Source organism: Pseudopipra pipra, chromosome 3 (genome assembly GCF_036250125.1).
Source record: "Pseudopipra pipra isolate bDixPip1 chromosome 3, bDixPip1.hap1, whole genome shotgun sequence".
Taxonomy (NCBI): domain Eukaryota; kingdom Metazoa; phylum Chordata; class Aves; order Passeriformes; family Pipridae; genus Pseudopipra; species Pseudopipra pipra.
In genome coordinates, this window is record NC_087551.1 from 26,703,729 (window position 1) to 26,717,715 (window position 13,987).

The following is a 13,987-nucleotide window of genomic DNA, read 5'->3' on the forward strand; positions in this document are numbered from 1 at the left end:
TCTTACCAAATTCCTTATTTCTGTTATCCAGGAAAGTTATGAATTTTAGATCTTAGTCTCTTCCAAAGTAATTTACAGGATTTCCTTGATAATCAAGACTGGGAGGAGAGGTTTATTTTTTTCTTGGTGAATAATATTTTCCTGTTGGTAAATGGGTTTTATCAGTTGTCAGTGTGAGTTTACTCTCATATGCTGTAATTTCTTTGACATATCTTACATGTTTCAACCAGTTGTTATTGAAGTTTCACAGAATCACAGAATATGCCGAGGTGGAAGGGACCCACAAGGATCATTGAGTCCAGCTCCTGGCCCTCCATAGGACCATCCCCATGAGTGATACCATGTGCCTGAGAGTATCATCCAAACGCTTCTTGAACTCTGTTGGGCTTGGTGCTGCGACCACTTCCATGAGGGAGCCTGTTCCAGTGCCCAACCACTCTCTGGGTGAAGAACCATTTTCTGATATTCAGCCTAAGCCTCCTCTACCACAACTTCAGGCCATTCCCTCGGGTCCTGTCACTGGTCACCACAGAGAAGAGATCAGTGCCTGCCCCTCCTCTTCCCCTCATGAGAAAGTTGTAACTGCAATGAGGTCTCCCCTCAGTCTCCTCCAGGCTGAACAGACCAAGTGACCTCAGCTGCTCCTCATACAGCTTCCCCTCAAGGCCCCTCACCATCTTCACTCCCTCCTTTGGACACTCTGTAATAGCTTAATATCTTTCTTATGTTGTGGTGCCCAAAACTGCACACAATATTCAAGGTGAGGCCACCCCAGTGCAGAGCAGAGCGGGACAATCCCCTCCCTCAACCAGCTGGCAACGCTTTGCCTGATGCCCCCCCGGACACAGTTGGCCCTCCTGGCTGCCAGGGCACTACTGACTCATATTCAACTTGCCACTGACTGGGACCCCCAGGTCCCTTTCCATGGCACTGCTTTCCAGCATCTCATTCCCCAGTCTGTCCGTACATCCAGGATTGCCCCATCCCAGATGCAGAATCCAGCGCTTCCCCTTGTTCAACTTCTTATGGTTGGTCTGCTTTGTCAGGGTCTGTCTACAGGGCCTTCCTGCCTTCAAGGGAGTCAACAGCTCCTCCCAGTTTTGTGTCATCTGCAAACTTGCTGAGTGTCACTTCCAGTCCTGTGTCTAAGTCATTTATGGAGAAGTTGAAGAGCACAGGGCTCCAGATGGAGCCCTGCAGAACCCCACTAGGGACAGGTCGCCAGTCAGATGTCACCCCATTCACTATTGCCCTCTGTGCTCACCCACCACATGAGGTGTTTATCCAGCTGTGTGCTGGACAGTTTGTCCAGAGGGATCCTATGAGAGACAGTATCAAAAGCTTTACTGAAATCCGAAAAGATTACATCAACTCACTTTCCTTAATCAGCTAGGTGGGTTACCTTGTCATAGAAGGAATCAAGTTGGATAAGCAGGACTTTCCTCTCATGAAGCCATGCTGGCTGTGACCAATGACTGCACTGTCCTTCAGGTGTTTTTCAATACCTCCCAGAATAATCTTCTCTATAACTTTACCAGGCACTGAAGTGAGACTGACAGGCCTGTAGTTTCTGGGGTCCTCCTTCTTGCCCTTCTTGAAAATCAGGACAATGTTCACCAGCTTCTGGTCAACTGGAACCTCTCTAGATTCCCAAGACTGCTCAAAAATCATCAAGAGAGGTTTTGTGATGACATCAGCAGCTCTTTGAGGATTCTTGGATGAATCCCATCAGACCCCATAGATTTGTAGGGATCCAGCTGGAGCAGCAGATCCCACACAGTTTCAGAGTCAACTGGGAGTTGATCATTCTTGCAGTCGTGGGTTGCAAGAAGTTTGTTGTAGAATATGTGACATTTGATGATTCTGTTGTAGGGAAAATTTATCGCTCTTATGGTGTCAAGTTTTGCAGTTAATACTGGGAAATCATCTTCCTTCAAGTTTCCTTCCTCCAGTTTCAAGTTTTTGTTTTTAAATGCTTTTCCAAGTAGTTTTCCAGAGGTCTCACGCAGGACAAGGAAGAGTCTAAGTTCACTGAGATTTTCTTTTTGTGGTAAGAAAGAAGATGACACTTGATCATTCTATCAAAGAGGGGATCTGTTCTCAAAGGAGCATCCCTTTTGGGTATAAATTCTCTTCAGATTAGCTGGATTCAATCATCTGACCAAATTTAGTGGGCTCTTGGGGCTATGTGTCATAGACCTTTTGCTTTATTTTGAATAATTTATTTTTAAGAGTACCATGTTTTGAAGAGGTACATTTGTTGGTTTCCGGAATTTCCATATGTAGTGATTTGAAGGTTACCAGTTATAGGTTGATCATAGGGTCTGTAAAGTTAAAATTGGTGTTGAAATTTTCTGGAAGTTGTGGGTTCACTCAGGCTGCAGTGGAGTTAATTCCTGTGTTGTTCAACAGCCAAAAGTCATCTGGTGGCTCTGAAGAAAAGAATGTTTTCTCTCTATCTTCTCTTTCATTTCTGTGTTGCAATCTGATGATCTTTTGTCTGTGTTTCACCTTTTTGCTACTGATATCTTTTGCATGTGCAGTACTTTTCTAACAGAACTTCTCGTAGCCTTTCTCATTAATTTTTCATTCCATTTTGCCTACTGTAGTTCATATTATATGTTTTCCTAATCTCAAATTATTTTATTCTTAGTTTCACCAATCTGTGCCTACAATAAAGGTCATACATGAACCTATATTATTCACTAACAGAAGCCACATCTTGAGTTCTACTTAGCTGTTCAAAGGTATAATGCACTGAGAACTTTGCAGCATCTGATATGTAATTTGTCTAAAGGCATTGCAAAAGATTGGGGTTCCAGGCTTTCAAATGAGCTGTGTGTAAATGATTTATGGTGCAAATATAGTTGGTGAAAATTCATGTATTTAAAATACTGTAGGAGTACCTATGCTATTTACAATTATCAAAAATCTCTTCCTTAACATGATGGTCCAGCAAAGTTCCAGTGGATGCAGTTGTTCTGTTGCTGGTGATTCAGTAAATAGTATTTTTGTTTCTGAATGCAGTAGTGACTGATTTAATAACTCCAATGTGTGTTTCCAGAGCCTATATGGCAAATGTGAGATGGAAAGCAGTGGTGTTTGGTTGAAAATTTAGTTACATCTGAAGATACCTGCCTGTGAAAGTCCTGTTATTCCACTGTGAAGGGAATTTCACTGTGATAGAATTCTCTGGGGTTAAATTTGGTAGGGAATTAAATTATGAAATTGTGGGAGACAGAAGTTCTGTTGGCAGGACTGGTCACAAGCCTGGAGTCGAATGAAATACTCACTCCCTTCAGGCAAAACCCATGTGCTCAGTGCTGAAAGATCATGTCTCTTGATGATACTCTTACAAAATAAATGTTATTTACACTGGATCAAGCTATACTGGTTCCTGCCTTGTGCTTAGAATCTTTCCTTTATTCTAGAAGATGATTACATTTCTCTGCCCCTGCTTCTACTTTCTCTGAATGAGTTGCCCCACACAAGTGAGATGGAAGTATTTTCAGGAACTCAAGATGGACTAACAGGAATAAATTGACTTAAACAGACTCAGTAAGCCTCTAATATGAAGCAATCAATTCTGTTTGTTAAAGCACAAGAGAAGGAAATAACTAGATTTCCTGTCTGTGTCATCATTCATTGATATTCCCGTATGACATGGTCTGTGTGCTTTTCTGTTATACACTTTGCTACAAATATAGTGCTATACACTATAACTTTCTGCTATACACATTGCTACAGTAAAACTTTTTTTTTGCCTTGTGATCAGTGAGATGCTTTAGTCCTGTTGCCTTCAGATGAGGTACATTCTTGCCAAGTCTCAGGTAGTTGTCTTCCTGTTCATGCTCCTTTGCTGTTAGCCTTGTGTGGTCTCCATTTACAGTGCTGTGGTGTGACTGTTCACCAGTCATCTGGGTGCTGACTGTGCTTGGCTATATAGGGAAGATCAATTTATATTAATATCAGGGTTGTACTTGATTTTTTTAGGATAAATATCAGTATCTTCAGAGAAGATGGGTGGAACTGTATGAACAAAAGGTGAATCTTGCTAATTTTCCAAAGATCACCCACAACTGCAGCTGGCAGGATTTCCTGGAGAAGGACTGCTCTACTCCTCCACCCTACCCCATGCACCAGAGAGAAGAGTTTTCCTGTCCTTGGAGCTGTGCAGTGTTTTTACCTTGCAAAGAGTGTGTAGCTACTGGTGAAGTCATGTGGTGGATGGGCTCTGGGTCTAGCTCTCTGCACAGCAGCTAACATGTAGAAAATTGCATTCCACATCAAGGATTACATGGAGTAGTCAAATCCCATTGTGACAGCTTTCCAGTGCAATTCTGTGCCAAGAAGACACAAGTCCTAAACAAAGAATTTTAATATTTTCATCCATTACTTCAATAAAAAAGCCCAAATTGCGTCAATTTTTTTTTTTACAAGCCAAATGACATGGTGTAGGCCTAGCAGCATTGGATTAATAAAATCAAGGATTCTAAACTTTATAATTTCATTTCATTTTTAACACAAGTAGCATTTTTTCAAGCATTTTATTCAGATCTTAAGTATGTTTTAGCTTACTACAAAATGAGGGGAAATGCGTTACATTAAAGTGCATGTCATTTGCTTGTGCATTGGGAGGTACCAGTCATTTTATAGCAATTTTCAGTTATTTTTCTGTCAGTTTGTATTCCTATTCAATGAGACATATAGAAACCCTTACTTAGAACAACTCCCTTAGGGCTCACTACTGGATGTCAGCAGTGTGAGCAAGAGGTGTTGTGCACAACAAGAATAGGTCATAAAAATGTAAACATTCAATCACTTACATGTGTTGTTCTCTGTTTCTTTGAAATCTTGGATGTGTAATTAGGTGAGGTTTTTTGATATTAGCCTTAGGACACAGGTATGGACATACTTTTCTTCTTGCTTGTAGATTTTGGAATTTTTTGTATTGTTTTGTATTTTTCTTTTACTGTACCCCAGTTCACCACACACTACGTGATCTGGCTGTGACCAGAGATTTCTTGGGCAAACAGATGTTTATTTGCACTACATATAATCAAAATCTAGGGATTGCAGCTAGATATATATAGCTGAAAGTGCAGTATTAGCATTTTGTTGCTGCTGATGTATGAACATCATTGCTTTGGCTAGAAAAGGTGCTAATTAGTTAGCCAGCAAATCATTTATGTGTATCATTTTGATCTTGGTCACAATGCATTGTATAAGCTGCTCAGATATGCAATTCTGTTTTGTTTTATCCTTGTGTCTAACTATACAACAAATACAATCCTTGCAGACTATCACTGCCACTGCCATTCCCTCTCTTGGGTCCTAGTTAAAAAGTTTAGAGGCAGTAAATTAGACAGAATACTATGTCCATTAAAAAAGAATGTGACCTAAGACTTCTATGTTTTGCCAGTATTCTTTCCTATCTTCATATCTAATAGAGCATGGTATTTTCATACTCTAAACCCATTCTCTTGACTAGACTCTTTGGAACAGTTAAAGATGTTTATAGAAACACAGTAACACTAAATTAGTTCTGGCAATATTATTCTAATACCCTAGAATGTAACTGTATGAACATATAATAACTAACTGTCTCAGTCCACTTATTTTTTTCCTCATATCGAGCCCTTTGGTCATTCTTGTTACCTTTGCATGTTTTTCTGAATCTACTATATACTTTTTTGAAAGGGTGCTCAGAATCGTGTGCAGCTATCAATGTGTGAGCTCATTATAGGTTTATACAGTAACAAGATGATACTATTTTCTTTTCTGCTAGTCATTTGACTGTTTTTCACTTGGATGTTGTATTTATTGGAATGTGTAACCTAGCTACACTTGCAAAAACTTTTCCAGTGTCCTGGAACAGACTCTTGAAATATTATGTTTATTTCCCTTCACTCTGCAAACTGACAATATATTTGATTTTGTATTTTGTGTCTTATATCTCAATAACACTTTTTGTCTTTTAATCTACACAAGAACTGCACCTTTTATTTCAGAGCTATCAAATATCTTTCAGAAATGCAGCTGGACTATATCAACTGAAACTCTCTTATTTCTGGGGTTATTGTCTCCAACAGAGGCTTGTGAGGCAGGACTTCTCTTTGCAGGAGAGTGCTGGTTCTTTCTTAATATCATCATTAGGCACATGTGAAGGCAATGTATAAAGACATATATAAAGACAATATAAGTGAAAGGTTACACAGTTCTGTTGTTTGGTTCTTGAATTCCTTTAGCACTCCTGAGTGAATGCCTTTTGATCCTTGGGACTTCTTACTCTTGGTGTTGCCTGTGTATTCTGCAGCTGCTTCATATAGTTTTTCCATATGTTTTTGTTTCCCTTTACTAATGGCTTTCTATGCTGATTGTCTGTTGGTGTTGCAATGTCTTGGCAAACTTTTGACATGTTAAGAAGTTTTTGCTTTCCTTTTACAATTTGTCCAATTGCTTTATTACCTTCTTATTCCTGTATAGCTTGTACTCTGATGTTAGTGAGACCGTGTCTTGTTTCTCTACCATCATGTTTCCAATATGCCTTTTGTGTCAAACAGTTTTAGAAGTCATATTCTGCAAGATTTTGGTAAAATCTCTTAGAACTGCTTTTCTTCTCAAAAAGAGAGTGCAGTTTCCCTTTTGTGGAAGAGTAATTCAGTTGCCTGAATGGACTGATCCTCCCTTGTTCTACAACAATGCAAAACATCCCTTCTGCTTGTTTTGTTTAACACACAGCACTGTTTATTCTCAAAACAAATTATTTTTTTCTATATAAACATACAAAGCTACCAAGTAGCAGGTACACCTTTTATGATAAAGTAATCAGTCGTTTAAGAGATATTCAGTAATGCAAGCAAATAAAACTGGATGTTATCTATTTTGTTATATGTACAATATATATAACAATTTTGTTATATGTATCTATTTTGTTATATGTACAATCTTACCATGACACTTTTTTTTTGGATCCTAATATTTTAAGAGTGAGATATTATAGCTCCAGTGTTCTAAACTGGATACAGCAATAAAGCATTATAGAAATGTTTAATTTTCATACATTGTATGAATTTAAGGAGGTCTTGCTTTTGAATTTTTGTTATTATGGAGATGTAGATAATAGTTACATTTGGATAAAATTCTGCACTTTTATTAGCTACATCTAGAGTTAGGGTTTCACCTATTTCTCTGTGTCAGTGCATGTGTACGTGTAAGAAAGAAGAATCCCATGTTCTTTCCAAGTAAAAGGTTTGTGCTTTTCTAATAGAATAATAAGAAAGAAAGTTTAAGAGTCCATCATGAGAAGAATATTATCTTTTTCCTTTCTCTTGATTTCTTGTGGGTTTTTCTTCCTTCCTCTCCCCTGTTATTTACGACTAATGATAAGGCAAAACCGTGTTTCTGTGGTTTTGGGAAGTTACATTACGATTCTTTGTAACAGATGGAAATGAAAAAGGTACTGAGTGTATTATTACAAAAGAAAGAGTTACTGTACAAGCTTTTATGTAATTTATACTGGTTTTATTCCATAAAATTTCCAATATATTAAATTTTGTTTGACTAAATAGAAAATGTATGTTTTTTGCCCAATTGTAGGAAAGATTAAAAGAACCTGCAATGTTGAGGCTTTGTGTTAGGAGGGCATTCCATCTGTTTATGCTCCGTTTGATGACTACCCATAGCAGTTAAATATGGTCTTTGCATACCTGTACTAGTGCAGGGAGCCACCTCAGGTTTGAATTTATTTAGTGTGTCCTTTAGAATCATGTGGATGACCCACAAACATTGAGGGTGTTTATGTGCAAGCAAAACGTTAAGCAGTTGGTCCCCTGTGAGTTGTCGAATCATCCAGGAAAGTTACTGTTGATCCTCAGTTTTGAGAGCTTGAAATGGAAGTGCACAGAGAAAGGGGAGGCTCAGGTGAGCTAATGGTGAGTTAAGCATGTAATATACAGGTAGGCAGGTACTCCTACATACAACCCATTGTCTTTGATTATGCTTGGCAAGAGAAACTGTCAAAAATAGTTCTCTGAAATAATTAGTTTTATTCCATGTCTGTGTGATGGCTCTGAGGTACAGCAGTTAAAGGCAAGCCAGGAAACTGACTTCAGGAGAAAATAAGTTTGAAATCCTGCGATGGACAATCCTCGGATCTTTGCAATTGTCAGGAGTTGAATATGCAGTTCACAGTGCTAGACAGAATTTGCTTGGCTTGAAAAATAAATAGCATGCAGAACGTTTCAGTTAGATGGAATGCATTTTTCTGACTAAGCAGAGATTTTGATTAATGCTAGAGAGGTATTCAAGAGCTGTGTGGGATACCTCTGTGGCGATGCAGCATGAAGCCACTTTTGGGAGAGACCCCAATGTATTTCACAGTATGTGGTCCATTGCTATATTGAACTTTCATGTCAGGATCTTGGACTGCCTAGCCCTAACTCAGATCCTTGTTGGGTGCCAATACTAACTTTCCATTGATAAAATTTATAATGATAATTTCTTACCTTCACCAGCTACGAGGTATGTGAGGGCATTTCCTCTTTTCTGAAGATAAGTTAGCTTGTTTGATAAGAGCCTCTGCTGGATGGCTTCTGAAAGCCCAGATGGACTGTGCCTGGTCTCAAGAGAAGGGAGCTTCCAAAGAGAATGGGGGATAGAGTATCCTATGAAGTACAAACAGGCAAAACTCACTTTACTCCAGTCTTTTAGCTCTGTGAAAAAGAGCTGAAATGAGGTTTGAGTAGACACTTCTGGCTTATGTCTACAGAAAGGTGAGAAGTAATGAGAAAGATATGGTGGTTCTTCAGTGCATTGCTGGATGATTTCTGGAGAATTCAGTGGTCTTGCTTTCTTATCTCTTATCTGAGGACCATGATTCTACATGTTGTTGAATCAGTAGGAAAAGCAGAATGAAGTCTTCAGTCTTTTCTGAAGAACACTATTCTATTAGAATACCTTAGTCAAATAAAAAAGAGAGGTGTATCTCATGACTTGCCTAGGAGTTAATGGAATTAATGAGATTAATTTGATAACAGAAAGATGATGTTTGTCTTAAAATATGAATGTAAAGTTATACTAATTTGTTTTTAAATGGAAGTGATTTATATTTTAATAATTTGTCTACATGCTGCCAGTTGATTTTAATTTCTTGTTTCCTTTTTTTTTTGTATTTTTCTCTCAAACTTGGTCAGGGCATGCATTCATTTGCATTGCTCTTCTAAAATTTTGTTGTATATAAGTCTTCCTTATAGTCACTATATGATGCTTGGCTACCTTGAATATGCTCAGATGGAATGTGAGAATACAGAGATCATGCAAAAGGGAGTGCAGCCTTAGAACACATGGTAGTTCACATAACAACCTCAGAGGTTTTTTGGTGTAGAATACTGAATGGGAATGTAAGGAGTTATATGTAATACCTGGGGAAATGCACTGTCATTAGTGTTTTCACTTCATTTAAGATTAACGTTTTATTATTGGCTTGAATATTTTTGTATATAACTATGCTGGTTTTTCCTGCGTGCCGTGATTTTATTGACAATATAACATGAATGATATGGAAAACTTATACAAGTATTAAATAGTTAGGATAGTTAGGATAATTAAGTCATGTAGGGTTTAAATTAACTGGCTGAAAGCTTGTAGGCATTCATGCCACATTATTAATCTGAATCAGATAAGCCAGTGGATCTAATTGTTAAGCAATGAAATATTTATCCTTCTCCAGGTTTAGTGAGTTGAATTGGGTTATTGGCCCATAGCACTAAATGTTTAAATGCAGAAAAAAACCAAAAAGCTGACTTGAAAAGAAATCTTTTTCCTCAAAGTTAGCTTTTCTTTTTCTTGCAATAATTTGTACAGTTCAATTAACTGTCCTATAGGGTAGATCTGATAATGCTTACCTGCCTTGATGGCAGTTGTGCAGTTCTTTGGTAATTTCCTTCTTCATGAGTAATTAGTAAAATTTTTAAATATTTATTAAAACAATATGAAATCATACAGTAAAAAAAATTTTACTGTATTGCTTATATGGTTGTGAAAATATATTCCCATATTCACTAAGGAATATATTCGCTAAGGAAGATGAATTTTCCTTAGTGAAAATCAGAAACATGTGTGGCAGTGTGACTCCTGACTCCTCACTCTCACACTGTGCTCTAGTGTACAAGAATGGCATTTTTTCACCATTGTCCTGGAGCAGTCAGTGGGACCTGTTAGAGGTTACCACAGGTACACATATTCCTGAGAGTGTGGACTGCTGAGGTGTTCTAGCTTTCCTTTTGAAGAGGTCCTCTTTTTCTGCCTAGGAGAGAGATTTTAGTAAAACTTGAGAACACTGAGCTTTTCCTGGAATTGCTAGGCACGTTCCTTCTCCCCACTCTGGCTGGACCTAGTTAGTGTGCAGGCATGAGAACTCCTAATTTTCTGAGAGGCAGTGGACCTACCAATGCACCAGAGGCAATAGAGCAATTTTACACAGATAGCTTGGGACAAATCCCTTCTAGGGAAGCCACGTTGTACTTTCTTTTGCTTGCTGAACGACTTTGTATTTTCCAATTATAAGAGCAAGTCACTGACTTTTTTTCAGCCTTGGTTGCAGTTCTGTCAATTGAAGAATAAAGTGTGGGCTGATTCTTCTTGAGCTGATTTAATTGCTTTAGAGCCAAATTATTGAAGCTTTGTGGTACAGATATGATACAAGAAAATTGGTTTCTCTATAATTTTTCTAAATATTTGAATATTTAGGGCTTAAATCTTGTTTTTTCATGTTTTTGCAAGTGAGGTGGAGAAAAATATTATTAAAATATGTGTACTTATGTTTAAGTAATTAAAAAGTTTGTACAAACTGTTTTATAAAACAGCGCTTGGCTTTGGATGACTCACACTGTGTGATGCAAACGTTTATTAGGCCACTTACACAGGTTGTTATCACCAGAAACTGTCCTGTCTTTAGACTGTCTTTGATTGACGATCAATTGCAAGTATCCCAAAACTGCTGAGGAGAGAATGAAACGACGTTATTTTACCTCTTACTGCCATCATGGCTACAAATTGCACCAAAGGAAAGTTGTTTTCTTTTTCTCCAAAAACTCTTGGTCTGAAATTGTACTTCAGTTACTTCAACTGTACTCACTTAACATAAATGAAAATTGGTTTACAGGTTTAATAGCATTTTCATAGGATCTGAGTTAAGAAAGCAGCATCTTCATCCCCAGAGGTATTAATTCCTCTAGAGAGACCGCTTGAGAAATAATCCAGAATTTTCTTCAAATCCAGAAGTATTTTATAACTTTCCTTGTTGAAGTGTTTTATAATTTCTCTTGTAAAAGAAAAGTGTTCACAACGGTAATATGATTAAAAATTGTCTCGTATTCTTATTATACTTTAATTTGGTGAGACTATTAGGTTATAGTCTATTAAAATAGACTACTAAAGTAGATTTTTAAATACCCTGTGTACTGGACATTATATTGATAAATTATTCTGTAAAGTAATACTTGATATTGCTTATAGGATTTTTCTTTCTGTTTTATTAAAATATGTGGATTTTATCTATGTGTTTTTATCTTCCAGCTTATCTTTAGTTGTACCACTATGTGCTGTTTCAGGGTTTGGGATATATCCAACAATTATTTAGGGTTTAGGCAAAATACAGAAGCAGGGTGAGAATTTTTTAACCCAATATATTTGGGGCCTTCACCTTAAAATCAGGATTGCGTTAGATTGTTATATCTTAAATTGTGACCAAATTTCAATTTAATTAAATTATTAAATATATGACTAATTATTGTTAGTAATAAATTCTATTTGCTGACCTATTAATATATGTCTCATTTTTGTGGGACTATAATTTGTTGATTGTGTTCATGTATTGATTTTTTGGGGGCACTGCTGGTGTTTTATTAGGTACCGGGTAGCAGATAAATCCAAATTCAAAACAGACACTAACATATAGGCATACCCACAAAGATGCATAGGTAATGAATTTTCACACTTGGTAAATTTCTTTGTCTGTACTAAGTTAAGATCAAAGTTTGTATCATTAAAGAAAAACCAACCCCCCCTGCCTGTTTTCTTTAGTTTTAGGAAAAATTCAGTGTCTTGTATTCTGTATTTGCAAATAATGGGATTTTGGCATATATGACTTAAAGGAAATCCAGTAGGTCACACAATGTATAGTGAAAAAGTGTATATATATTTTTACATAAGGACAGTTAAGTAGTTGAGTCCCTCTCCTATAAGGCCCCATTTTTTTCTTTCCTGACTTCTAGATTCTTTATTTTTATCATTGTATATGTTGATAGCATCAATATGTAAAAGAAGTCTCAGTTTTCCCAGCTGTTCTGTGTAGCATTTATTTGTTTAGATTCCAGACATTCAAATAAATTTGCATGTTGAGGAGACCTTTGCAAATCTACTTTTGCTGGTAAGATTAGAGTAATTTTTGTTCTTTTTGTAGAGAGGAGTGGGGATGGGGGATTAGCAATAATGTTAAGGCTGATGATATGGCTTTAGGAATATGAAATATTCTGTATTTCATGAGAAAGTGTCCTTAGTCATGAAGATTTGTAGCAGAATTCCCTCTGGTCTCTGATCACATATGCATAAGCATTTCTTGTTAATTTGTCTGGCAAGGTATGGTATATAGCTCTTTCTAGTAGTATTTCTATCAAACAATTTGGTATATATTTCTTTGTAGTATTTCTATCAAGTAGTTTGTCCTAAATGTCTAACTGTTTTTAGCAACTGAAAGACTTCTTGGAGGCCTCTGTTGTTATCTATGTGTATATGGAGAAAATTACAATATGGAAGTAATTTGAGAAATTCCAACTTTCAGCAGTAGTGATCTAGAAATTGAATGGGTTGCAAATACAATATTCCAGTGCACTGCGGCATATATAATGTATGTGCAGCATATGCTGAGGTCTTTTTCAAAACATTTACATTAAACCTGTCAGGTATTTATGAATAGCAAAAATTAATTTCCCCCAGTTCTGTCATCAGTTAGAGAAATGGATTTCAGCACAGAAGACTGTCAGTGTTTCCTGCATACCAGAACAGCTCACTTCAATGTCATAGAATTACACCAGGTGGCCTGCTAAGAGTCAGCTTAATGTGATTCCAAATGATAGGGTAGAGAATGTGAGGGAAATTAAAATAGTATCATACTTATGATTTAAAAGGAAGTTAATTACAAGGGCTTGTTAATAAACAAAGAAAAATTCAGAATGTATTATCTGTTGCAGAGCATATCAGTAGTGAATGTGATACCATAAAAAATAAAATTTAACACTGCATAACTTTACATTGACTATGAAATATTTAATTAATTTGTTGACATGTTTTGCTTATTAATGGATTTTTGTCTTTGGAAAGAATTATTGAAATGATAGGTTTAGCCTTTATATTTTTGAATGCTGTCTGACAATGCAAATGCAGTTGTAGCCTCTTTATTTCTTGTTTGCTTCTTTCATGCGAATACAAAACCAACTGAATGTGGCTTGTGTTTTGAAATAAAAATATTTATTCAGTTGGTATAAAGTAGTTGAACACCAGAGAGTATACAGGACATATTCATTACTGCCTAGTTTTCCATTATCTGAAAATTGATTACATAAAATTGCTATGTTAGATGTTACTTAACAAGTTAAACCGGAATGATTTGTTACTGCCTACTTGTTACACAGTGTTCCCAGTGTGCTTGCATGGGCTGCTCCATGACTGCCAGAGATGAGAATTCAGAGAATACTAAAGTTGGTTGCTTCTTTTCTTAAAACGCAGTTCTTATAACGGGGAAAAGAAATGGTATATTTTGCCTTTACAGACTAAAGAGTAAATATATATGACCTTATTTTTCAGCTTCTAAATTAAAAAAATAAACCAAACTGTAGGCAAGCTTAATCATATTTTCCTTACTGTCTAGGTGCAGTGAACAATAGACACATCTGACTTTATACAGAGGTCGAAGGGCTTTCTTTGTATT

General features: G+C 36.8%; 1 protein-coding gene across 1 annotated transcript in view; it reads left to right on the top strand.

The window, feature by feature from the left end:
• Positions 1-13,987, top strand: part of CAMKMT (calmodulin-lysine N-methyltransferase) — a 216,209-nt gene that overhangs the window by 79,293 nt on the left and 122,929 nt on the right. The gene's annotated exons all lie outside the window — the stretch shown is intronic.